Source organism: Rousettus aegyptiacus, unplaced genomic scaffold (genome assembly GCF_014176215.1).
Source record: "Rousettus aegyptiacus isolate mRouAeg1 unplaced genomic scaffold, mRouAeg1.p scaffold_m13_p_1, whole genome shotgun sequence".
In the NCBI taxonomy this organism is placed as follows: Eukaryota; Metazoa; Chordata; class Mammalia; order Chiroptera; family Pteropodidae; genus Rousettus; species Rousettus aegyptiacus.
In genome coordinates, this window is record NW_023416284.1 from 121981110 (window position 1) to 122006618 (window position 25509).

The 25509-nt window shown below is 33.2% G+C and overlaps 1 non-coding gene and 1 pseudogene across 1 annotated transcript; one reads left to right on the forward strand and one right to left on the reverse strand.

Annotated features, from left to right (window-relative positions):
* Positions 1-2338: 2338 nt before the first annotated feature.
* LOC107517004 overlaps positions 2339-25509 on the forward strand; it is a 165384-nt pseudogene continuing 142213 nt past the window's right edge.
* Positions 19445-19551, reverse strand: LOC118606389. The gene has a single exon (XR_004952340.1). It is a non-coding gene; the product is annotated as a U6 spliceosomal RNA (small nuclear RNA).

Sequence of the window (25509 nt, forward strand, 5' to 3'; positions counted from 1 at the left end):
TTCTCTTTCTATTATCTTTGTGGGGAAAAATGTTGGGATGTGAGAAGATTTTGTTTTTAATTGTATTTCCCTAACATTAATAATATAAAACTTATTTTCAGAGCATATTTTACTTTACCTGCATGTCATAAACTTATAGACAATGGTGAAGGCTGGCAGTCTGATTAAAATATGTCATGTGCTTACTATCAGGTATTCTAAAAATATTTTTAGAGTATTTCCACTTAGCTTTTTATGATGCAAATATAGAGTAGTATTCTTTGGTTATGGAAGCTTTTTGTATTGAAAAAAATTTAGTCTGAAAACTGTGACTACATAGAGATCACCAAAATGTGCTTATTATATGAACATTCAATAATAGGAGCTTGCTATTATGGTAATATGCAGGCAATGTTTTTGTGAAAAATTAATATATATCCTCTTCTCATTTCCTTATCTTTGCTTTTTGTCCTTTTATATATGTTTCTGTTTCTCTTTCCTTTAATGCTTTCAAGACAACTGCGTTACAAAGTAATGACCACCTTGTACCTTTGTGAGTGTTCCCCTTATTATCTGAAGTGGATTACTTCAGCGCCAAGCTGGTAAATAAGCAGTGAAACTTAGTGACCTCCACAAATCTTACTTCAGTACCTTCCCTAAGAAAGAAAGTGTATTCTGTTTAAAAAGATTGTGCTCTGTTCCTCGCCACTATCTCTCCTGCATCTTTCCTCCTCACTCACTGCTTTCGAACTCTCTGCACTTGTTCTCTCTGCACTGTTGTGAGCCATTCATTCCTTCACTTCAATTATGTTTTTACTTAAATGTTGCTTTTAATGCTCATTCTAGTTAAAAATTAAACTCCCCTGCCAAAGTCTGGATCCCTACACTCTTATTGTTTTTATTTTTATGTTTAACATCTACATATTATATTATATTCACTGTTTTTTTTTTAACTATGGGTCATGTCTTCTCAATAGAATATAAATCCATAGAGGCAGGTATTTCTGTCTCTATTATTTACTGCTGAGTACCCAGGACAGTGCCTGGCATATATAGTAAAAAAACAATTTAGTTAGTAAATGAACTTTTTTTTTTTTATTATTTAAAGAAACATATTCAAAGGCAATAAGCATTTAATTAAAGACCTCAGGCATAGTTACTAAGTGATTGATGAAGGCAAGACTAAAACCAAGTAAGGTAAATTATTAACAAAGCCAGAGGTCATTTCATATACAAAAAGATCTCCAAAGGTTACCATATCCTTCCTTAATTAAAGCTTTCTTGAGGATACTCCTGGCATTCCAACACACATATTTATTCAACCATATTTATTGAACACATATTATCTTCTGAGCCATGTTCCAGATGCTGGCAATTAGAAACAAATTCAACAAGGATCCTGCTTGTTCAAAACTTGTCGTAGAGGAAGGAATACAAACAACAAATCATTAGTGACAAATTTTGAAAAATATATTGGTATAATAATGAGTGTTTGGTGTGGAGTCTATTTAAAACTTGGTCCCAAGGAAGAATTCTTTGAGGAAGAGAAATTTAATCCAAAGTCTGAATGAGAAGAATAAAATAATCTGCAAAGATCTGAGTAAAGATTTTTCCAGATTGAGAGAATAGCTAGTGTGAAAGTCTGTAGGTGGAAAGGGCTTGGTATGCTGGAGTGACAGAAGATGGCCAGAGTGTGCTGGAGTGACAGAAGATGGCCAGAGTGGCTTGGAATACAGTAAAAAATAGGAGAGCATTATATGAGATGAGTTTAGAGAGACAAGCTAGTTCACATATAACCTCCATAAGCCAAAGTAGGGAAGCAATGGATTTTCTCTTTAAGCAAGAGATCAACCTGATTTGATTCACTCAATGCAGATCACCTTAGTTGTTGCCTGGCATGGTATATAGAGGGTAGGAGAAGGAGGATAGTTCAGTGGTCTAATATAAAAATGACAGGGTCCTGAAGGAGGGTTGAAACAGTGAAGATAGAGGGAAGTGGGTAGATTTGGGAGATAGATTGGAGTTTTAGTCAACAGTAACTGCTAATGGATGAAGGGACTAGAGCCAGAGAAAAACTCAAAGTTGAGTCTTTGGATTTTGACTGTAGGTACTACTCACAGATGGTGTTACTAAGAAGGATGAAGGCAGAGGACATGTTTTGGACATGTAAATTTGAGATATCTGTCAGACAGGTGGAGATGTCAGATTGCCAGGTGAATGTATGAACCTGAGTCGATTCTACAAATTAGGCCGTAACCATCATATAAATGGGACTTAAACTGATGGAAAGAAGTCACTTAGAAAGAAGTCAGTCACTTAACAGATGGAGCCAATATTTAGTGATTGAGTAGTGGAGGAGATGACATCTAAGAATCCGGGCAAGGAAAAGCCAGAGAAGGAGGGGGCAAACCTGCGGGGAGACGGGGGATCGGGAAGGTAGGGAGGCGATGTTAGAGAAGACAGGGAGGGAGTGGTTAACTCTGCCAGAGGTTTTGGAGTTGTTCATTGAGATGAAGACGGAGTAGTAATCAATAGGTTTGGCTACATGGATGTAACTGGTGACTTTGACAAGAGCAGTGGCACTGAAGTGGTGTGGAAAAAATTCCTGTGGCGACTCAGTGACTTGGCGATATGGCTGGAAGAAAGCAGCTGTTGAAATAGACCTCAAGCAATGAATTTTTCAAGATTTCAAATCGTGTTTATGGACACCAGAGTTGTGTGTGTGCATGTGTGTGGATATGTGTGTGTTTCTTGTGACCCTAATTAATATCTATACTTATAATTATCATGGATATTCTAGTTGCAAATGACAAGCCGGCTTTAAAAAATGAAAGAAAATCTCATATGTAAGTTTACCTATAAAATTAAACATTTAGATGGTTAAAAAATTCAGCTATAAAGCCAACTGTGTTTGAAAACAAACTAGTATAAGGAGGAGCTTCTTCTTGTGATCTCATCAGTGTATCTGTAGATATAAGGAAATATCAAACTTATTTTCAAAGACACTTTGAATTTAAATATCTGGAGAGAATACTTATAATTTACTCTTTCAATACTAGGAAGATGACAAAATTCAGTAAAGTTTTCCTGTTAAAAACAATATTTTTTATTGAGAGAGTAGTTTAAGCCTCCTACTTGCTGTGGCTGGTTGGGTTCTTCTGCATCCCACTGACAGAGACCACAGGCAGAGCGTTCAAAAATGCACAGACATGCTTTGTAAAGCAGAGGAGAAGCCAGTACTGTGTTTAACCTTACCATGTTCTAATACTGAAAGCTAGAAACACCCAGATTTCAAACTCATCACAGCAAGCATTAAATAAAGAGTTGGGAAGAGGAAACCATCATATATTAATTTAGCCTTTTGAACCCTCTTGACATGCACAATATGTCAAGCTGTTTCAAATATGTGTAATTTTCCTGCCTGTAGTAGTCCATCTGCTTAGGAAGGTTTTAAAAAGTACTTTAGTTGAAAACAAGAAAACTTCAACAATACATTTTCTAAAAGCTTCTTTCGGGTTCTTGTGGATTTTATGGTGGCATTCAACAAAATATATCAGAAATAAGGACTTTACCAACAAAATTCATTTTCTTCCTTCGTCTTTTAAAGATCACAGCTTGAAGATGTTTGGGGCACAGTATAGTGCAGCACAACACAGCACAATGTATTTTAGAGGAAATAAGTTGTGTAGGTAGCAAAATACTCCTGCATCAGGGGGTTGATGACTGCTGTATACTAACCAAATAAAATGACCATTCATATTTCTATTGTAAACATGTTATTCATTTTCTCAAAGTGGATATGTTTGTAAAGTGTTCTTTAACAACAAGTAGATGTTTTTTATACCAAAAACTTTTGCTTTAAGTGTGAAATTACATCATAAAACATAAGAAAAATTAAAGTGAGTGGATATGGTCTAATGTGTCTCCAAGTATAGATTGCATGTGTAGGGATTTCTAGTAAAGATGCATATGCAAAAAGGATTTGACTTCTGTAATTTTCTTCTTTTCTCACTTTTTATGTATATAAATACTTTTTAAGAGATTTATTTTGTAGAAACCTACACTGTCTTAATAGGTTTGGTTCTATTTATTCAATTCAACCAATAATGCGGGGCAGTCTCATCAGAAGAGTTGTCAGTGTTTTACTAGGGTCCATTATTATTAACAAAAGTACCCCATATAGCATGTAAAACATTATTGCCAAAAGATGGAAATACAAAATATTCCAAAGGCATTTCCAACAGAATGTGACTTTCGATGCTTCTGCTTACCATTACATTCCTCTTCATGTTTTTTTCTTAAACCTCTGCCTGTCTGCATTTCCCTCCCCATGCTCATTTTCAGCTGAAGTAGACAAAGGCAGTGAAATCATAAATTCTGTTTGTTTCCTACCTGAAGTAGCTCATGCAGTTACCCTGCAGGGTTCTTTTGACATGTACAAATCAAAAATTTGAAAACTTCTATTATTAGTTTATAAACAAATTGCAAGTCATTTGTGGATTTGGTCAAATAGAAACTGTGTTGAGAATAGTGATTTATATCAGCAAAGATAAAGACATTTTATCCTGAGTAAAACAAATGTCTGATTGTTTTTTAATGGAAAACTTGAAGCAATTTTCTGATAATTTGACTGCCTAAATGTTGAATCACATTACCTTAATCATCATTTCATTTCTTTTAAACTGAGTAACACTTTTTTCTTTGTTGAAGTACATTGATGAATATATTTGCCATTTAAAGACTTGATCAATGATATCCAAGTGTTGGTATCCAAAATATCTGAAATCATTTTTTTAATTCAGCAAGACTCCATCATAGTTTCTTAGTTTTTATAGTTCTTTTTTTCTAGAAGATTAAATTAAGCCAACTTAGATTCTAATGTTATCCAAAGGCCTCTATTTCCCACACAGAGATAAGTGAAATAGTAGCTAAGCCTCTTCATTAAAAAGCTGGGTGTTCCAAGTCAACCTTTTCAGTTTCTTGTTGATGGTTTAGATGTTACAGACTTATTATGGTATTTTTGTTGTCTCTTGGTAACTTTCCAGGGAAACAGAGAACTCAGGGTGCATGAACAATTTCATATTTAGTAAGGCTACTTCATCTCTGTCATTTGACAAGCTAACATTTGTTTACAGTTGATGGCTCCTTTCTTACTCTAAGTCTGCTGTCTGAGACGGTCTTGAAGAAAAGGACTGACCCCATGTACATGAAGAAATGAAATAATTAAAAAGCAAAAAACATCTCTCTCTTTGTTTTCAGTTTCCCCAAACTGACCATTTTGGGGAAACAATAATAATGATGACAATAATAATGATAGATGTACATGTCTTTATAGTCATCATCAACATCTTTATTTGATTTCGTTTTAGAGTGTTTAAAGCAAAAATTGGTTAATTGAAGATGGAATTACCATAGAAATTGAATTTTCTTTTTCTCTTTGTAAAAAAGAAACTTTGGTTTACCTCATTTACACTGTGACACAGTTTTGATTTAAGTCATATAACTCCATTAAGTTAGCTATTGCTTGTCTCTGTTTCCTAATTTAATAATAACAAAGCTTATTGTCGTTCGGTTTACAAAGTACTTTGAAGCCTCACATCAACCTCGTGAAGTAAGCAGGTGTGTGCTATTATTCACTTGAACACGTCTTCTAGCTATAAATTCAATGGTTCCTTTACACACACACACACACACACACACACACACACACACACACACTCACACAGTCCATAACATGTGGCCTAACATATGCATCAAAGCACAAATAAGTACCCCAGGTCTCTCCATGGTTTAAATCTGTTTTAGAGAGGAGAGCAGAAAGCTAGCTAGGAGGAGGTTCTAGTTAATTTTACCCATCGATCTTGTCCTGTTTCCTGCCTTAGTCTATGTTACTTGCTAAAATTCAAAGTCCATGTGGTACTGTGGCCTGTCTAATAAAAAAGCCAGTCATTCCCTTCCATGTTCTCACCATCCTATAAGAACACCAGTAGGTGGAATTTGGTGGAGAAGACACCTAACAGTGTAAGCATTTGTGGCAAGCAATTTGTTTTTCTTATGAGACTGCTTTTAATTTTGGATATACATATATATCCACACACACATATATATGCATGTATATAAACATATATGTATATGTGTATGTATACATATATATGTATGTATGTATTTTGTCTTTTGCTTTCTCTTAAAAATAAATAATGCTGACAACAAACTTCGTTGCGGAAAATGGGTTTTTCAGAGTCCAAATGAGATGTATAAAGTTGACACTGTTCATTTCTCTTACATATGGTCTTAGGAGATCTCATTTAGCTATTAAAAATCCTTCTTAAAAAAATGCTTTTTCTTAGGCATCATTTTTCTCTTTTTCTTTTAAACTAATGAAAATATCACATTATCAAAGCAATTCGTTATATTCAACATGAAGGAGACCAGGCATCAGGCAGATAGATATATGGCAATCAGGAATGTGCTAAGTGTTAACTCAGGATCATTCTCTTTGGGAAAGAAGGGACATACTCCAATATGTCAGGGAGTTATTTTGCAACACAGCTGCCTTGATCTAGAAGTGGGTTCGATTCCAGATAGAGAGGCAGTATAACACTGTGGTTAAGGCTTAGACTTCAAAGTTAGATATACTAGGCTTTCATTCTCAACCTTGTGACTTAATACCTAGCTGAGCTGTGTAGATTATTTAACATCTCTAAGTGTCTGTGGCTACACACACACAAGCATTTAAAAAGATTTATATAGGCCATACATTCACACAATGAAGAATGAACAATATGAAAAGATATGAAATTAAAAATCTTGCTTTTACCACTATCTTCAGTTATTCCTTCCACTATCACTTAATTCTCTTAAAATATAACAACTTATATAACATTTTGGACTTCTTAATGCAAGTGTAAATTCAAATACATATTATGATTTTCCTCCCTGTCTTACACTAAAGGTAGTATGCCAGACTTGCTATATTGAGATCTAATTTTTCACAGAATATGTGAAAGAATATCTTCTCTTGAATATGGTAGGACTTGTGTCTTAAGTGGAAGTGATACTATGAAGTTAGGGGCTGGGTATAAAGGACAATTCAGCTTCCTTCTGGTTCATATGAGATGCTTGTTCTTGGACTCAGCTGCTATGTCGTGAGGAAGCCCAAGCAATCCAGGTGGAGAGGAACCATGGCCACTCGTCTCATAGAACCACCTGAGCTTCTAGGTGACAGTCAGCTCTTACTTGCCAGTAGTTGTGAATAAGTCAAATTGAAAGTGCGACTTGAATCTCTAGTCAAGTGATTCAGCTTGTGTTGCATGGAGCAGCAATGACTTATTCTTGCTGAGTCCTGCTGAAATGGCAGTTTTATTTAAAAAAAAAGTGATTGTTCATTTTAAGTCACTAAGTTTATAGTGAGTTATTAAACAGCATTAGGTAATTGAAATAGAGTAATGATTTATCTTACCATTTCTGTTGATAGACATTGGGATCATTTCTAATAATTTGCTATTGCAAACAGAGCAGCAATGAGTAACCCCCTACGTACTTCATAGATATGTATATTTCTAGAATAAATGATTATCAGTAGGGTTTTTGGGCTAAATGATAAAAACCATTTTTAATATTTTTTATAAATACTGCCAAATTGCCTTTTATGCCAGGTTTTATTAATTTTATAAAGTAGGAATGAAAAACTTTATAAGAGTGTTGTGAAATTAAATGATATAATCCACAGGATAGCAGAAAACACAGTGATCAGAATAATAAACACTCAATAAATGTTACAAGACAAAATGACCATGATAAACTGCTTTTTGAAATCATTTTTCAAAAAATAAGTAGCTGAATAATTGAGTGAAGACTTTGTAACTTTGATTTTCACTTTTATTTAGTGGTACTATAACTGAAAATGTTTTGAAGGGCATTTAGTATGTATGCTTTTGGTTAAAAATAGAAGCTTCTATATTTCATAATATGGATATGTTATAGTCTATTCAACCCTTTACCTATTAATGGATATTAAGGTTGTTTTAAGTTTTCCAGAGTTGTTAGCAATGCTGCGATGAAAATCTTAAAATAAATCTTTGTGCTAATGTACAAGTATTTCTGAAACTCTATTTCTATAGGTGATGGTTAAACTTTGAAAGATACATTTATTTTTAATTTCATACTTAGCAAATAGTGGGCATAAATCAGGATGATCCATCTATCTATACTATACTATAGAAAATGATAAAGTACCATTTATCATTTATCAATATGATAAATGATATCATATTGATATCAGATATCAACCCTAATACATTTAGCATCAATATCTGAATATTATACCCTTTTCATGGTAGTCTGGAAGAATCTTAAAGCCACTTTGCTCTAAATAAAATGATGTTTAATTGAAATGAACTAAACGAGACTAAATCTGAAAACTAATTAAACATTGGATGCATCCAAATATTTTCATGTTTGGCAATATTTAAGGAAACCTTTGGTTAACTTTAATTTGGTGTTTATTTATATTTTTGGCACTGTTTATCTGAAAAATTTTGTAAAAAATATAGTCTGAATGTTTTTTTTAAAGTCAAGAGATATCTTGAAGACCAGTTGCTTAGATGAAGTGATCAGAATTGATTTTAAAACTGATCAGAAGACCAGTTGCTTTGAATAATTCTAAGTCATTTTATTTTTCTGACTTGTTTTATCCTTTTCTATAGGTAAGTAAAAGTTCTATATTTGTCAATATAGGATAGCCTTATGTTGTGGGAAAAAACAACCCCCAAAGTTTCTGACATTGTTTCTCTTTTAGCAGTCAATAGATTTCTGGCAATATATTGTGCAGTTACAAAGAAAGTATAGAAGAACACAAAAATATGTAAGTGTGACAGATGAGTACATAGAAGTTTTCAGTAGTTAAGTATGGAAGATTCTTATACAGTATTTTATTATCGGGATGATTCGTGAATGCAGGAAGTACAACAGCTATTTCATCAGGTAAAAAACAAAAGATGAACAAGTAGAGGAAGATGCTCTCATGAGAAAAAGGGACAAGAAGCAAGATCACAGCTCTCACTTAAGTCCCTATGGTGAGAGAAGAGAAGGTGACAGTAAGAAGGTGAAGCATCTGTATGATATGTATAGAATTAAGTGTGTTAATGCTTTTAGTATTTCCACAGATGATTTGGACCTATTCAAGCAACTCATTTGTTTCCAAAATCCCATTTAGACTCTCCCCTACACTCACGTAAATGTTGAGAAAATCCAACAAACAATCTGTTTACTATGTTCCAATGTTATAGTTGATGTCCTGGAAACAGCTTTTATATAAACAATTTCTGATGAAAAAATGTCTGCCTTAGGATAGTGGGTCTGCCATCTCTAGCTACTAAGTAGAGAGTAAGGGGGTAAAAAAGTGGTATTATAGGAGAAATATCAAGTCCATATTTTTTTTCTGCCCTCAGGGATACTTAACAAGGGAATGGGGATGGAATGTAACTCATTCTGTCTTCTCTCTCTATGAACAAATGAAAATGAATGGCCGTTTGTTTAAGCTATTGCAAGTACTCTTTTTTAACTGGCAAAAAGGTAATACTATCTATCTCATGGCATAGTTGATTAAATTAATGTTATGTAAAATGTTTAAAAAGGAGTCTAGTTCATGGTAATCAATATTTGAGCAACTATCATTATTATCATCATAGATGAAAACTACTTGTGATATGTAAAACCAATATCATAATTTATTCCTTATTTAATGAATATTTATTAATTGTTATTTCTCAAGCATTGTGTTATGAGATCTGGTTGCAGAGATGAATGATAAAGTTACCACCCTTAAGTTAAGTATGAGGTAGACACAGTAGGTTAAAAAATTATTAAAATGAGATACAATAAGTATAAAATTACAAATATGTGTAGGATCTTTGAATGCAATGATAGTGACTGAACTGATACTTATACAGAAAAAAAGTGAGTGGTGGTTATATTCATATTCATTGCTTAGAATGATGCTGTCTTTTTTTCTGACAGTGAAAAGGAGTGGTTTAAATCTAACTTGTCTGGAATCATTACAGGATTTTTTTTATTAAAATTGATTTTGCTAATTTTATTCAGTGTTGACTATAAAGAATGAGGGAAATTATATCAGTATATACTTGTGAGTTTAGTAATTCCCCAAGGCATGTTGAAATGACCTGACAGAAATCCCTGAACTTCACACAGTCTTAAATGTATTTTGTTTTGTTTTCTGGCTTCTGAGAATCTTTCTGTTGAGAAAGTAGGGATGCTTTGTGTTATTTTCCCCTTTGTTTTAGTTGGAAACATGACAGATAGGACTTTACATCTATACTCTACGTGGTTAAAATGTCAAGGTGACTTGTGCACGCTGTTTTCAATTCCATTTTCTCTTTTTTCATTTACCTTGACAGCTAACTTTAATTCTCTATCCTTTTTATATAACAGCTTTATTGAAATATAATTGATATAGAAAGAACTGCACATATTTAATATATACAATTTGATGAGTTTGGACATATGCAAATGACAAAGATATGAAGGCAATTTAATGAAAAAATGTTACCTTTTCTCATACCCATGCAAACACATATGAATAGATATGTATGATAAAATTACCTTAAAAATTAAATTCCTAATATATATAACACAGTCTCTGCTAATGTTAGGTAGTTAATCAGACATGAGCAAAAGAGAACTAAGAAATGAAGATCCAGCCCAGACAGTCCAGAGACCACCCAAAGAACACCCTATTGGTAGTTAAAGAATCCCTCCTGCATCCTGACAGACAAAGGACTGGCGGGCCATAAACCTATAGCTGGTTTAATCCAGCCACAGACCCTTGCGCAGAAGGTACTACACTAATCTGCCCACAACCTCAGCCTCATTATACCATCATTTTATCATTTCTATGCCCAGAAGTTCACGAATATAATTATAACAGACTGAATTCTGGGTAAGCCCATGCGCAGTAGACAGAGAGTTATATAAGAGCCGAATGTCAATCAAAATGACCTGATGTGCCAATCACTTAGGAACACCTTTTTAATTTTTTAAAAATATTATTTTATTATTAGTTTCTAGTATACGGTACATTGGTTAGACAGTTATATAGTTTATAATATGATCCCCTAATTGCTCTTTCTCTCCTCTGGTTCTCCACATAGCCATTGCATCAATGCCAACTGCATTCCCTATGCCGTGCTCCCCATCCCCATGACTATCTATCAACTACTAATTTGTGCTTCTTTGACCCTTCACCCCTTTCTCTCAATCCTCAACCTCACTCCACCCCCTCCCCACTGGCTGTCATTAGATTGTTCTCTATATTTGTAAGTCCGTTTTGATTAGTTTGTTTTTTTTTGTTTCTTAGATTCTGCTGCCTTCTTTTTCTTGACATTTCTCCTCGAAGCTAGAAAACCTTGTGGGTTACCAAGTAAAAGGATCAGAAAATCTGTAACCAATGTAGTTTTCCCGATTTTTTTTTTTTTTTTGTAATTTGACAGGCCCCTGTAGTGACTATTTCACAGGAAACTCTAGATAATTGTGGGATTTTTTCCTAGCTTATGTCTCTAATGAACCAGTGTGATGGTCTGTGGGATAAGAAGGAGGTTGTATTTCTGGTAGACGCTATAATGACAGCAAGCAGAACAATTAATATTGCCTTGATATGTGATATTGAAGGTGTACCGCTATCACTGATATGAGATGCCAAGGTGTTTTGATTATCTTTATGAAATGGCATAGAAAATAACAATTTTCTGGGTTAATAGCTGCCTGTTAGCTGCCAGGAGCTGGGTTGATTTTTTCGTTTGTTTTTGCTCAGCAAAATTTGTACCTTGAATTAGTATCATCACTTAATTAAGATGACAATCTACAATTATTGTTTATAAACTGGAGCAATCTCATTTATTTTAGTGGTCAAAAGATATGATAAACAGGGATATGGGATCCATTGCTACCTGCACATCCTATGAATCTTTAGTGATGGCACTAATATCTGCAATACTCTCAGGAATGCAGTGTTTTTAGTCTAATCTTATCAGTGATATGAGTGAAGGGTAGTTCTAAAGATGTCCTTTGACCCTTCCCATAAGAAGAGTCATCACTCTTTTGATTGAGGAACCAATGAAAGTTTCTGCCAGTTACTAATTATATCTATTCTTACTATCAATTCTGGGCTTGGAGAAGTATCTATAGGAGAGTACTGCAGTCCCACCGAACCTATTATGAGATGAACTGAGGCCAAAGCTCTATCTGTCACCTGACTTGTATAACTCACTGACCAGTTGTCTATGTTGGCTTTTTGTTGTCTCTGGAGATTAGCAGGAGTTTAAGCAAATATCTAGTATCTCTTAGACAGTCTGGATATTTCCCTTCCTCTAATGCGCAGACACCTTGCCAAATAGCTGAGCTTCTCTCCGAGAAGGCTTCTGAGAAGATTCGAAGAATATATACAGTAGAGTCCTCATTGAATAGACATGGCCTCCTTTTCATTGGAGGAGCTTCAAGTGTGTGACTTGGGGAAGAGTCTGTGAATCCATATAACTGAACTTACATTTTTGTTTACTAAATCTATAATTTTTCCACTAATTTTCATCAATAAGCATCTTCGTAGACTTGGGAGTCTGGCTATTTATTATAGCCTTAGGAATACCATGATCAAGTAGCCATTGCCACAGAACCCCGGTCTTTAAACTCCTCTGATTACCACTCTTTCCCTGTGACCTCAGTCAACTTCTTTGGCTCTGACTGCTGCTATCTGGCTTCCATCATTCTGGGATATTACTATTTTTGTTTATATTAAAATTTTTTTTACACTGCACCCCTCCCCTCATTTCTAGCCTGTAGAGTTTCTATAATAGTGGGGACTCCTTGATAATATATTTCTTAATGTTATAGTGAAGTAAGTGTCCTATGGGCTATTTTATAAGATGTGGTTAGGAAATGGTTGATTAGGTTGTAATGGATCTGTTTTATATACCAAGGTCTTAATGCTTCTTTTGTCTTAGTATGCCAGTAGAGTTCTAGCATCTAGTTGACTGTAGGTACTGTTGAGTCCAGGTTGCAATTATCAATGCATCAGATTGTTGGTATTGCTTTCAGGTGCTTGAGCCAGCACATTGAATCCTGAATCCTAGGTAAATGTACCTTCTTAAATAAATTTAGCCAACATATTTTGTCCTCTTTGTTTTAACATGTTGGAGATATGTTGTCATATATGTTCTCTGCAGTCAAATGCTCTACCACTGAACCTGTATATGTTCTTTGAATCCCTGTATTTGCAGATTGACAAGATCTTACCAATTTGGTCTATAAGTTGTGTCTTCAAAAAACACATCTTGGCTATCGTCTGGGTTATTCTGGATTCGAATTCTATTTAAGGAGGTGGTAAATGGCTCCTGAGAAGAATTTATATGACTTCATGAGACAAATTCCCCAAGTGAAATCAGTGTATGATTTTCTTCCATCTGGAGGAGGAGAAACTGCTTCTACTAGCAAGGATGTTTCTTTAGCTTAAAAGGCATCAAAGATTGATACAGCAGTTCTGCAACTCTTTAATACCTGCACTTGATTTTCATTCATAAATGATTTGCTATGACAAGCAATATTGTATTTCTTTAAAACTGATGTAGTTTTTCTGATTTCCTACTTGTGCTTTTAGAACATTCCTTTGTGTACTTTCTCAAGGGTAATCAGAGCAGCCAACATACTTTACAATCTAGTAATTATCATTGTCACCATAGTGACCATGTACCACAGCCCCTTTATCTTCCAGTCTTGCTTTCTCCTTGCTCTCTATCCCTACCAATACTAGTAACAAACTGAGCAATCATGATGCCAATGCATGCTATGAATTACCAGTGATTGATTTTCTCCAGCAAATGTGATCATCGATGACATGTGCAAACAAATTCCATAATTCCATTTTGATGGTTGTTACTTGAAGCCACTTCTGATATAAATTATAATTTTAGTCAGGATCTCATCAGGAAGGAAACGATACATTCAAAAAGGTAAAGAAAATTAAATAAAGGGAGAATTTACTGAGGTGTGGGAAGGTTAACAAAACAAACAAGGACTGCAAAGCCACCAGAATCTAGCAACAACTGGAAGTCCTAAGTAACCTTAGTTTAAACGGCTAACGGGAACAAGCTGTTGTGAGAACCTAATACTATAGCAGATTAGCAGCCAGACAAAAGCTATGGTCTTAGGTAGAGGAATACAGTTATTGCCATACCAAAGCCTGTCAATAGGGAGCTCTCGTCTGGCTGCTAATCTCTAACTTTTCTCCTCTGATTTACTGCTGGAGTACCCCACTCAACAACCATGTCAGAATCCAGAGGACAAGGGCACCCAGAGAATACAGCACACTCTCACACTCTGGCTAGACCTCAGGCCAGACAGCAGTTCCATTGGGTGAGAGTGGATGTTGAGGGGCAACCAGATAATATGCAGGATATCATTGAATGTGAGACCTGTTCTTGTTTCAGAAACATTGAGATGGGAAGAAGTGCTTTTCAAACTTAATAAAATGTGATGATATTGAAATAGATAGTGCAAAGATCATTTAAAAGGATAAAAGATATAGAACAAGCCCTTGAGGTAGTTCTTTATTTCAATGGTACATTAAATTTAGTATTAGACTTTCTGATAGTAGCAAAAAAAAAAAAAAAAAAAAAAAAAAAGACTCAAAACAAATAAACCACATAAGTAATCAAAATTTGGTGATATAAAAAAATTAATCTGGATTTTTTTTTCTTTAGACCAATTTCATGAAAAATACATTCTATAAATCTATTTTAAGGTATAATGATTCTGGACTTAGTATAGAGGAAATCCTTTAAAACAGCAGTTTAGCCATGAAAACATTTTCAGTAGGAAAAGAATGGCTCTAAGCAAAGCCAAGGAGACAACTCTTTCATGTGACTTCTGCATATTTTTATATATCAAAGGAGATTGTTATTTGGCTTTATTTTTAAGTCTAGCTCAAGACAAAGTTAAGTACTACCTGTAGTTTATCACATAAGCCTCAGCTTTTCTTAATTTTGCTATTTTTTCTCTCCATATGGCACTTATCCCAAACTGAAAAAATGAAAAACAAAACCAAAAAAAGCTTATTTTTGCACTGGGTATTTTATAAAGTTTAAGAAAATTAATAGTAAAAAGTTATATTAATGAATCTTAGGTAATTTCCACATATTTATTAAATCCAATTAGTAAAATGATTATAGGAACTTATTTTCATGAAAACTAGTAGAAAAGAGGGAATCTAAATAAAGGCTTGGTGAATTGCAAAATCCATGCCTGCTAAGAGACTAGTTAAGATATTGACTTATAAAATTTATAAACTGTTGGAAGTGAGAGAAAATGTAATTTAGAAAGATACGGTACTCAACCTATATCATCAAGTACTAAACAGGAAAGAAACTTCCCTACTGGGAGCAAATTGCATTTTCTTTGGAGAGAAACACAAAGGCAGTCCCTCAGGAGGAGTGTTGAAATCAAATAATAATTTCTATCTATAATGCCTTTTAGCTGAAGAGCTCAGCACATTTGCTCAATAGTTTTCAGAACATACTTGTAATTTGACTATTAAACTGTAATTCTTTTTTTTTTTGTTACAAAGAAATTGAGGCATAGAGAAATTGACATGTAATTACAGCTATTGAAGTGATTTAAATAGGGTGAATTACTAAGAGACATGCTGGTCTTGGTGACTGAATAATAAAGAACTCTTCAGAAAAATGGAATCTGCCCTTTCAAGAGCCCCTGTTCAAGGTGACAGCTTTAGAAAGTCATATTTTTATTATATAATCTCCTCCTTTCTCATATTCGGCCATATCTTGTTGAGTCACCACTATGTATATCAACTAGCATTAGTTAAACTTTGGTAGCTTGATCAAGCTGGAAAGATCTCCAAGTAATAGTTTCTAAGGAAATAATTAAAATTAGGAAATTAGAAGTAAAAGCAGAATAGAAGAAACACATGTAGAGTATCTGTGATACTTCATTTTTAGTATTTGCTGGAACTACTATTAAATAGACTTCCAAATATTTAGAAATAACACATTTTCAATTTCTTTTAATATTTTATAATTAAACATTACTTAGTATATTAAAACACACATTACAGAGTAACAAAGATCTGAGATTTTACCCAATTTCAAGGCAACAAATTATCCTGACAATTTCATGGATGCTGGTTAGAGACACAAGATTCCTGGGTCAGAGACAAAGGACCATTTATTACTTACAGCAATAGCAGTGCCCAGAGTATTAGCATATTTGTGCCAGTTTCCCAAGTCACCATTGAAGGAAGCAAGATGATACTATTTATGCTGTGAATTGTATGAAAGTAGCTCTGGAAATTTGAATTGCTTGTAGTGGGCAATACATGTCACCTATCTGTCCTTTTCTCAAGAGGTAAATCCTTCAAGGCTGTAACCTGTCTTAGCTCCAAGGGAGATACTATCTGTATCTTCAAAAGCTGTTTTCAATATAAACATCCTTAAAAAGTCTAGAACAAAGGCATTCAGCCAGTGCTTTTGCTCACAAAGTTGTGCGGAAACATGAGAGACCATGGAGAATTGTCTCCCAATATAGGGTATCAGATATATAAAATGGTTTCTTCATGTACGAGATACAAAAATCAATGGAACATACAGAAAACCTTTGTAATGTATGTTAATATTCATATAGAGAGAAATGGTAATTGAATAAAAGTTTGCTTTTATAGTAACTATTAGGGATGCTTTATTTCTAGATGCATGAGTTTATTGTTACTAATATATATGTTTTTTTAATGCTGCATTGTTTAGCTTTTTTTCTGTTTTTTTTTTCACCTGAATTTAATACCTAACTTTTCATGACTATTTCTAAATTATACACAATAATTTTAATATGCAACATGAGTTGATCTGTACCATACTTGTTTTTCCCCCTACTAATGTCTCTTTATTTTTTTCTAATTTTTAAAATATGGGAAAATAAACAAAACACTGGTTTTTAAGTGTACCGTTCAGCAGTATTAAATACATTTACGTTGTTGTGCATCTATCACCACATCTACTTCCAGATTTCTTATCCTGTAAAAACGAAACTCTGGAGTCCTTAACAATACTTCTTAATGTAATAATCGAGTAAATAGATTATAAAAACACAGTCTACATCAGATACTGTTTCATTCAAGGATTCTAATGAAAGTAATCTAGCTCGAATATATGGTTAATATTTTGATTATTACTATCTGTGAGCTGTCCTGAAGTTAGTCTAGTGTACAGAAACGTAGGCCTCAAATTTATCAAACATCATGGAGAATATCCTTGATGATGACAAGCTGAGTTATCCTTCTGTAGTTGATTGTGTTATAAACTATAGCTCTATGTATCCTTTTTTTCAGGATGCTCTGGTTGTGTTTATGGGTTCCAAAAGAAATAGACACAATTATTTGAAAAGTCCTGGGATACTCTTTGCTGCTTAATTTATATGAATACTCATACTCAATAACATGTTTAGGAACCATGGTCTTGATTTTTCATTGATGAGGCAGTAGTCAACTTTTGGCATTCTAACTAAATCCAATCTTGAAACCATGAATTTCTTGGGAGGAAAGATTATCTAGTTGATGCGAAGTTTAACCATATCATATTGCCATAGTTTCTCCATTTCCAAACTTTGTCTACTGAGCATCTCCCAAGTATTGTTATCAGTCTTGACAATTCCAGATAGGCTGGGTAAAGCCTCACATCTCAGGTATACATTTCATTTGTACTTATCTCAGTCATCAATCTGTTAATCTGTATTATAGTCTTAATATCTCTTATTACATATACATTATTCTGTAGTAGAATATTACAGAGCTTTTCCCAATTCATTAAGCTTAGTCTTTATCTTCCATGTGAGCTTGGATGATCCCCATGGTTATTATTCTCTACAAACAGTGAAAGTGAATAAAATATCCTCATCTCCGTATTCTTTTTCACCCCTCTTCTGAGGTTACAGCCACTCACACCATCTCGTGACTAGTTTCATTTGCCTTTATTGAACTGTTTTCTGCTTTATTAAATATTTAAATTATTTTTATCTTATTTTATCATATAAAGTTTATGTTTAATAGATAATTTTTTTAATTGATAATTGCTATTCTGACACCTGCTTCTTTATATGAATCAGAAGTAGTTCTTAGGTCTCGGGGGCTCTGTGTGTTTAAAGGTAATCAAAAAATTTCTTCTCTCAAAATTCCTACAAGGAAGCTCATTTGCCTAAGATTATTTTTTCTACCTATACTTTTCAAATAAATATTGATTACAGATATTTTTTAACAAAACTTCTTTTATTCTATTACTCAAATGACAGCAGTTAGAAATTAAGGTTAAGCTTAAATTTATTACCTGAACAATCGAATAAATTAGATCTCTTAATCTCTTCTAAATTAGGGTTGAATCATTCTAATTGTAATTTGAATATTTGTTGGAGTATTTGCTGCTTTTTATGTTAAGTATAGGGAAAATGTACAAAAGAATATCAAGTATTATTTTCATGTTGTTATAATACTACCATTATAAAACATTTTTATTATGGAAAATTTCAAACAAGTACAAACATATAAAAGAATTTTCTGTGTACCCATCACACATCTTCAACAATGATCGCTAATGGCAAACTTGTTTCCATTTTGTCCCTACCCACTCAGCCCCACTGGATTATTTTGAAGCAAATTCCAGATGGAACATCTTTCAACTTTAAAATTTCACTAAATGTTTTTAAAAAATAAAGACCCTTCTAAAACCACAATCATAATACCATTATACCATATAGAAATAGCAATTTTTAGAGTAATTAAATAAAAATAAAAATTTTCCTCCCAATTTGCTTTGTGTCCCTTGTAACACTGTTTGACATGCTTCTCTTTTCCTTGCATTTCCTACTAAATTGGTAATTATATACAGCGGTCTGATCAGATTCAGGTTTGATTTTGTATTTTATTTAGTTAGAAGTATTTTATGAATGTTGCTGTGTACTTCCATTAGGAGGTACCTACCTAATGTCTGGTTGTCCTTCATTTTATGATATTGGCAAGCATTGATTGTCATCATTTAGATTAATTATTTCATTATAGGTTTGCAAAGTGGAATATTCTAATTTTACTACCCTCCCTTTAATTAAGCTGAAATACAGCTGTCAGGAATCAGCCATTTGATTTGATTACTCCAAAGTCGTGTTCACATAGAAAAGGATAAATGCTTGTTTTTCTTAATGTACCAGTTTTTAGCAAAATTAATTACTTTCCTAGTATCTTTCCAAGGACACTACTAAATGTATTTTCATTTGTTATTTTTTAGAAATTAAAGTATAGTTTGCATACAATATTATATTAGTTTCAGGTGTACAACATAGCGATTTGACATTTATATACTTTATAAAGTAATCATCACAGTAATTCTTAGTAAACATCTGTCCCCAAAATATGAAGCGCTTCATGAATTTAAGTGTCATCCTTGTGCAGGAGCCATGCTAATTTTCTCTGTATCATTTCAATTTTAGTATATGTGCTACCAAACCAAGCACTACTAAATGTAATTTTAAAATATACTTATGAATTCATTTGACTTATTTCAATTTACTGCAGTTATTATTTTTTTCTGAGACTCAAACTACCCCACCTTTGCTAGTATAAGGCTCTTCAGTTTGATTCCTGAGTGTTTTGGACATGGCCACAGGAATCTTAATAGCTTTATTACTTTCTGTTATGATAAGATGTCCCAGACACATCTTGTGTATTTCCTTTGCCAGCCTTGTAATCACCTGTTTCCTTGCGAGCTTTGGTTTATTTTTAGTGAGGAAAGACATTTGATCCTACAGTGTAGGCACTAGGGGCTTTCACTACTGCTGGTCTAATTTTTTTTTTTTTCTAGACCTTTTCAGTGGACAGAGTTAGGGATAATGTACTTTTAGAACATAGGCTTTATTTTTTTAGAGCAGTTTCAGGTTCACGGTGAGATTGAGCAGAAAGCACAGAGAGTTCCCGTATGCCCCCACATATTCCCAGTCTTCCCTATTATCGACATCTAGCAGAATGGACATTTGCTACAATTAAAGAAACTATTTCAACACATCATTATTATCCAAAGTCCATAGTTTATATTACTCTGGGTGTTGTACATTCTGTGGGTTTTTGACAAATGTATAATGACATATGTCTACCATTACATTATCATACAGAATAGTTTCACTGTTCTCAAAATCCTTTATATTCTGATTATTCATCCCTTCTTCCCCAATAATCCTTGGCGACCACTGATCTTTTTATGGTCTCCATAATTTTGCCTTTTCTAGAATGTCATATCATTGTAATCATGAAGTTTGTAGCCTTTTCAGACTGACTTCTTTTCCTCCATGTTTTTTCATGGCTTAATAGTTCCTTTCTTTTTAGTGCTGAGTAGTATTCCATTGTCTAAATGTACCATAGTTTATTTATCCATTCACCTACTGAAGGGCATTTGCTATAAACACTGCTGCACAGTTTTTTATGTGGACATAAATTTTTAACTTATTTGGGTAAATACCAAAGACCAGGATTATTGGATTCTATGATAAGAGTGTGTTCAGTGACTTAAGAAACTGCTGAACTGCCTCTCAAAGTAACTGTACCATTTCGCATCCTCACCATGAGAGTTCCTGTTGCTTCATATCCTTGCATGTATTTGGTGTTGTCAGTGTTTTGGATTTTCACCATCACTTTTTTAAAATTTAATTAAAACATGCATCTTAAGTTCATACTGCCATTTCCTATTATAACTTGAGTTATGTTTTTATTTAAATTAATTGCTTTTATATTTGTATCTCTCCTAAACCATAAATCTTGTTTTCTAATGATATATAATAATTATTTGCTTGCCTCAGCTTGTCATATATACATGACAAGCAAATAATTATTTGAAAAATGTCATTTTAAGTAATAATCTTCCGGTTCTTCAGAAACTATTACATTATTGCTATTCTCCTGAACATTCTCACCAACTACAAACAAAAACAAACAAACAAATCACTAATTAGGGACTTTAGAATCAAAGACACTGAGTCAATGATGTCTCTCTGATAGAACATTAAACCTTGATTACTGTCCTTGTTTATATTCCAGAAGTCACAATGGCTTTGGGCCATTAGAAAGAAAAAGGCAGTGCCAGGTGAGCTCTTCACACTCATGGAATTCATAATTATAGTTTTATCTTTGCTTAGTGCGTGTACAATTTCTATTTTACCAAATGTCCTTTTTGTTATAATTATTTCACATTCCTTTGTTTGTGTTAGTTTATTAAGTTTTTTTCACTACCAAACCTATGAAGAGGATAAATAATTTTACATTCTCAAGCCAAAGCATTATTTTTCAATGTAGTATATACTGGAATTCACAAATCTAGGCAAGATGTTCTATTCAGCCATCCCAGGCCCATTATCTTTATGTTAGGAGATTTTTCTTTTTTGAGTGATTTTGAATTACCAGTTATATAACCAAAGAGGATGATTGCTGCTTAATTTTGGGGCCCATCATTATAAAATTAGCAATCTGTCTCGCTGCTTCGCAACTGAGCATTTTTGTTTTGTTTCCTAAGAGAGAAAACAAAATCACAAATGTATTTAGTACTGTCATATCGTCAACATTCTATTCATGTATTCATGAGAAAGGATAACCGATTTGGTATAACCTAACTCAATTTTGACTTTCTGGTAATTAAACATTTAGTCTTAGATAAAGTTTTTATTAGTATGATTTCATCATGCCTCTTTCTTTATAGGCTACAAATAAACCTTTAGAAGGGCTTTGTTACTACTGTAGAAGAGCAATAATATAAACACCAAATGAATGATTCCCTTGTTTTATGACTTTTATTTCAACATTACTTTCTAAAGTATATCAGAGAAATAAGTTTACGTATATTTCTTTACAAGAGATTAGCTTTATTAATTACATAAGTTTGTTAAAATATATTTTTAAATTTTATTTTGTTAATCCAAGTGAGAGCTTCTCTTTTTTTGTTGTGGTATCAAAATAGAAATATCATTGTTTTCAAAACACTGGATAAACTAATTATCCAGAGGGTATTACTAGAATAAATGAGGTTGGTACCAAAGAGATGCAGGTAAAAGTAGGGAGGATTTTATTTTAATAGGGAATCAAATGTCGAAATTGCTCCAAAATGGAACTTCAGTTTTCAAATTTAAGATAGTAACCACTAGTGGAAGAACTTCCCAGATGGCACACTTCAGATCATGTGATCTTAGCAAAAAATATGCACTGTTTATTTCTGAGACTAATCAATCTGGGGAAACTAAACTCATTTAAATAAATGTCCAGGATTTTCAACAGCTTTCCTTCGTTTTATATGTTTTAAAACATTTTTTGGTAGACATTAAATGCTGCTCTGGGTTATATAATCAACTTTTAAAACTTAAAAACAAAATGACATTCTGTAAACGAGTCTGACTAATAATACATTTTTATTTTTAGAATTGTGCAACATTTAGATATTTAATTTTTAGAAATAGATTATCTTTTTATTTTTCCCTTATTAATACCATGGAGAACTTGAGGAAGAGAATATTCTTAGCAACTTCTAGATTATGGATACAAATCTATAACATAATGAAAAATCACTATGATTCATTGTTGGAATGGGACATAGAAATATTGCTAGGGCCTTTTGAAAATGGGATACATTTTAGAACCATGAGTAGAGGTGGGGGTGCAGTGAGGATGAATTATTTCAGTTGCATGCCTGAATTAGATTGGGTAGGGCAATGAAACACATTGGGATCAATAGAACCAGAGCTGGGTTCTATTGTAGAGATATCCCATAAAAGCAGAAAGCAATGAGTGCTGGAAAGGAAAGCATATATATCATCTATTAGAAAAAGCTGAAGTTCATGTATCACTAGACCAGAAACAGATATACAATTAGGGAGAGTTCTTAATTTCTCTGTCAGTGATTTCTCAGTGCTTATAGTATATTTACCATGGTAGTGATTATTTCAAAATATCAGGCTTAGAGATAACACATATTTTTACTGAGAAGTGACTGATATTTAATAGTGGAAAATGCTATACAGAGTTTCTTATTTTATGTGTGTATTTTGTAAATGGTTTATTTCATCATGTGAGATTGATTAAATTAAACTTTTTTTGTCAGGCTTATGATTTTTTTTTTTTTTAATTAAACCTACCAGGAACTTTTTTTCAGTGCTTTGGCACACTAGCTTCCCTGCCCACCCCTTCTGAAAATCATCTTCAAATACATCTATAAATGCATTGCTGAGTCAGTAAAAAATTAAGAGAAATTCTCCGAAGTCAAAAATACAGTGAAGAGCATAAATCCAGAGAGGTAAGCAAGTAAGCATCAGATCCCTGGCTGCTTGAGAGAAATCCACTTATTTATCACTAGATTTATGACCATCATTTTGATGGCTTGCTGGGGCTGTGGGGTCAAAAAGCAAAGCCTAGACCCTGTTCCATGTCAGTAGTCTATTAGGGGACCCTTCAGATAAGGCCAGACCAGGAAAGTTGCATCTTCTGTTAAAGAGTGAATAAAATATAAGTACTCTCTGAAGAAGTTCTGGATGGAGAAAGAAAAATAAAATCTATTTAGATAAGACCATCTAAATAGATTTTGACCCTCAAGAAGATGTGTGGTCAAACCCAAGATTCATTATATTGAAACTGAAAATCATCAAAGAAACAGAAAATCTTATGAACACCAAGAGAGAAAAGATGGGATTAAATAGAGAAAACATTTAGAGCAACAGGCTATTAAGAAGACAGTGGAATAACATTTTCAAAGTGTGGTGTGAAAACAAATTTAACTCAGAATAATATAACTAACAATATAAATAAGAGGGAGATTAAAAAGACATTTTCAGAGAAATCCAAACTGACAAGAGTTTACCACTAACGACAACCCTTTATGAAAATCCCCTTACTAAAAATACTATTTATGCTAGAAGGCTAGAAAATGATCCTACAAGGAAGATTTATAACAAGAAGAAAAGGTTAACAGACTATTTGGTAACAATGGATAAATCTCAACAAACACCATCTGCAAACCTGAAAAACAAAGAATGATTTGTGGAGTAAGAAAAAAAGACCTAAATAAATATTGGAAAACAGTAGCCTATACATCAATTTTGAGATATTAGAATTAAGTTGTATTACTTAGGAGGATAAAAATTGTAACTTTAATTTTTTAAGGGTTAAATATAAAATGCATTTGACATTTTATAGCAAGCATTAAAAATAACTTCCAAATTAGCAGAGAGATAAAATAGAATCAGAAAAAAAAAACAATCAAATCAAAAGAATAGAAGAAAGGAGGAAGAAGAGTATACATTTTATCATGATTTGTCAAATATTATGACTCCTTGCTGAGGATTATATCCCCTTGGTGTTGGACTTGGTCATGTAACTTGCTCTGACTAATGAAATGTCAGTGTAGAAGCTTCATGGGACAGGTTATGATTTGGCATTTCTTTCCTTTGCTCTGAGACTTGGCAGAAATCCAAAGTCTTTTTCCAGTCTGTGTGTGACATCAATTATATAAGTACAAAAGTATTTTATGTCCCACATGTTCATAAAAACACGCATTCTAAATAGGAACTGAGGCTACCACCTACATTGTTTCTGTAAATTTTGAGAAAGGGAGGCTGAAGTTCTCTAAGAAAAAAATACGAATATTCAGGAATCGTTGGCAGACTGTCTTTGGAAATATTAAAAGAAAGAACACATATTTTTTTTTTTTTCACAAAACAACATTATAGCCATTAGAAAACATTCTGAACTTAGTATAACTATGCCAAAGAATCATCAGAGCATCTTTTTGCCACAAAAATTACAATTAATTCAATATACATTTTGCGAGTACCACTATAACTCAGGATAGTTCTGAGAGTACAGAAATTATTACTATCTAGTAACTGCTCTTAAGGAACTTACAGTCTAAGAAAAACACTCACATAATCAAAAAATTGAAATTACAATAATTTGGTCCATTCTCAGCTTAAAAATTTTAGTTGGCTCTCAAAATAAAAACAAAATTTTATCTAAGAAAAGGCTATTGTGTAATTAAGGCACGAGATCTAATTTTTAGTTCATGCCATTGCAGTGTTTTTCAATAGTGTCATTCTACATGTAGCTGAGATCATGATGCTTTCAGAAAGAGCAAAATAGAATGGAAAGGTTATTGTAATTTTTTCATAACTATTTCTATGATTGAATTTATGCACTTTAAACTGACTACAGAAAACAGCAAAGCACAAAACTGAAACAGAGAACATAGCTCTGCTTCTCTATATGATTTTCCTGTAGCTGTTTTCAATGCCCAAGTCAGTTAAATGCTTCTGTAAATATTGTGTACCTCCAGGCCATTCTGACAGTGAACAATCGAATGATTATTTTGGGACACTTTGCCCTATTATTTTTTAATCAAAGTTTTCTAAAATATAATTTAAGAGAAATCGTCATATTGTGTTGATCTG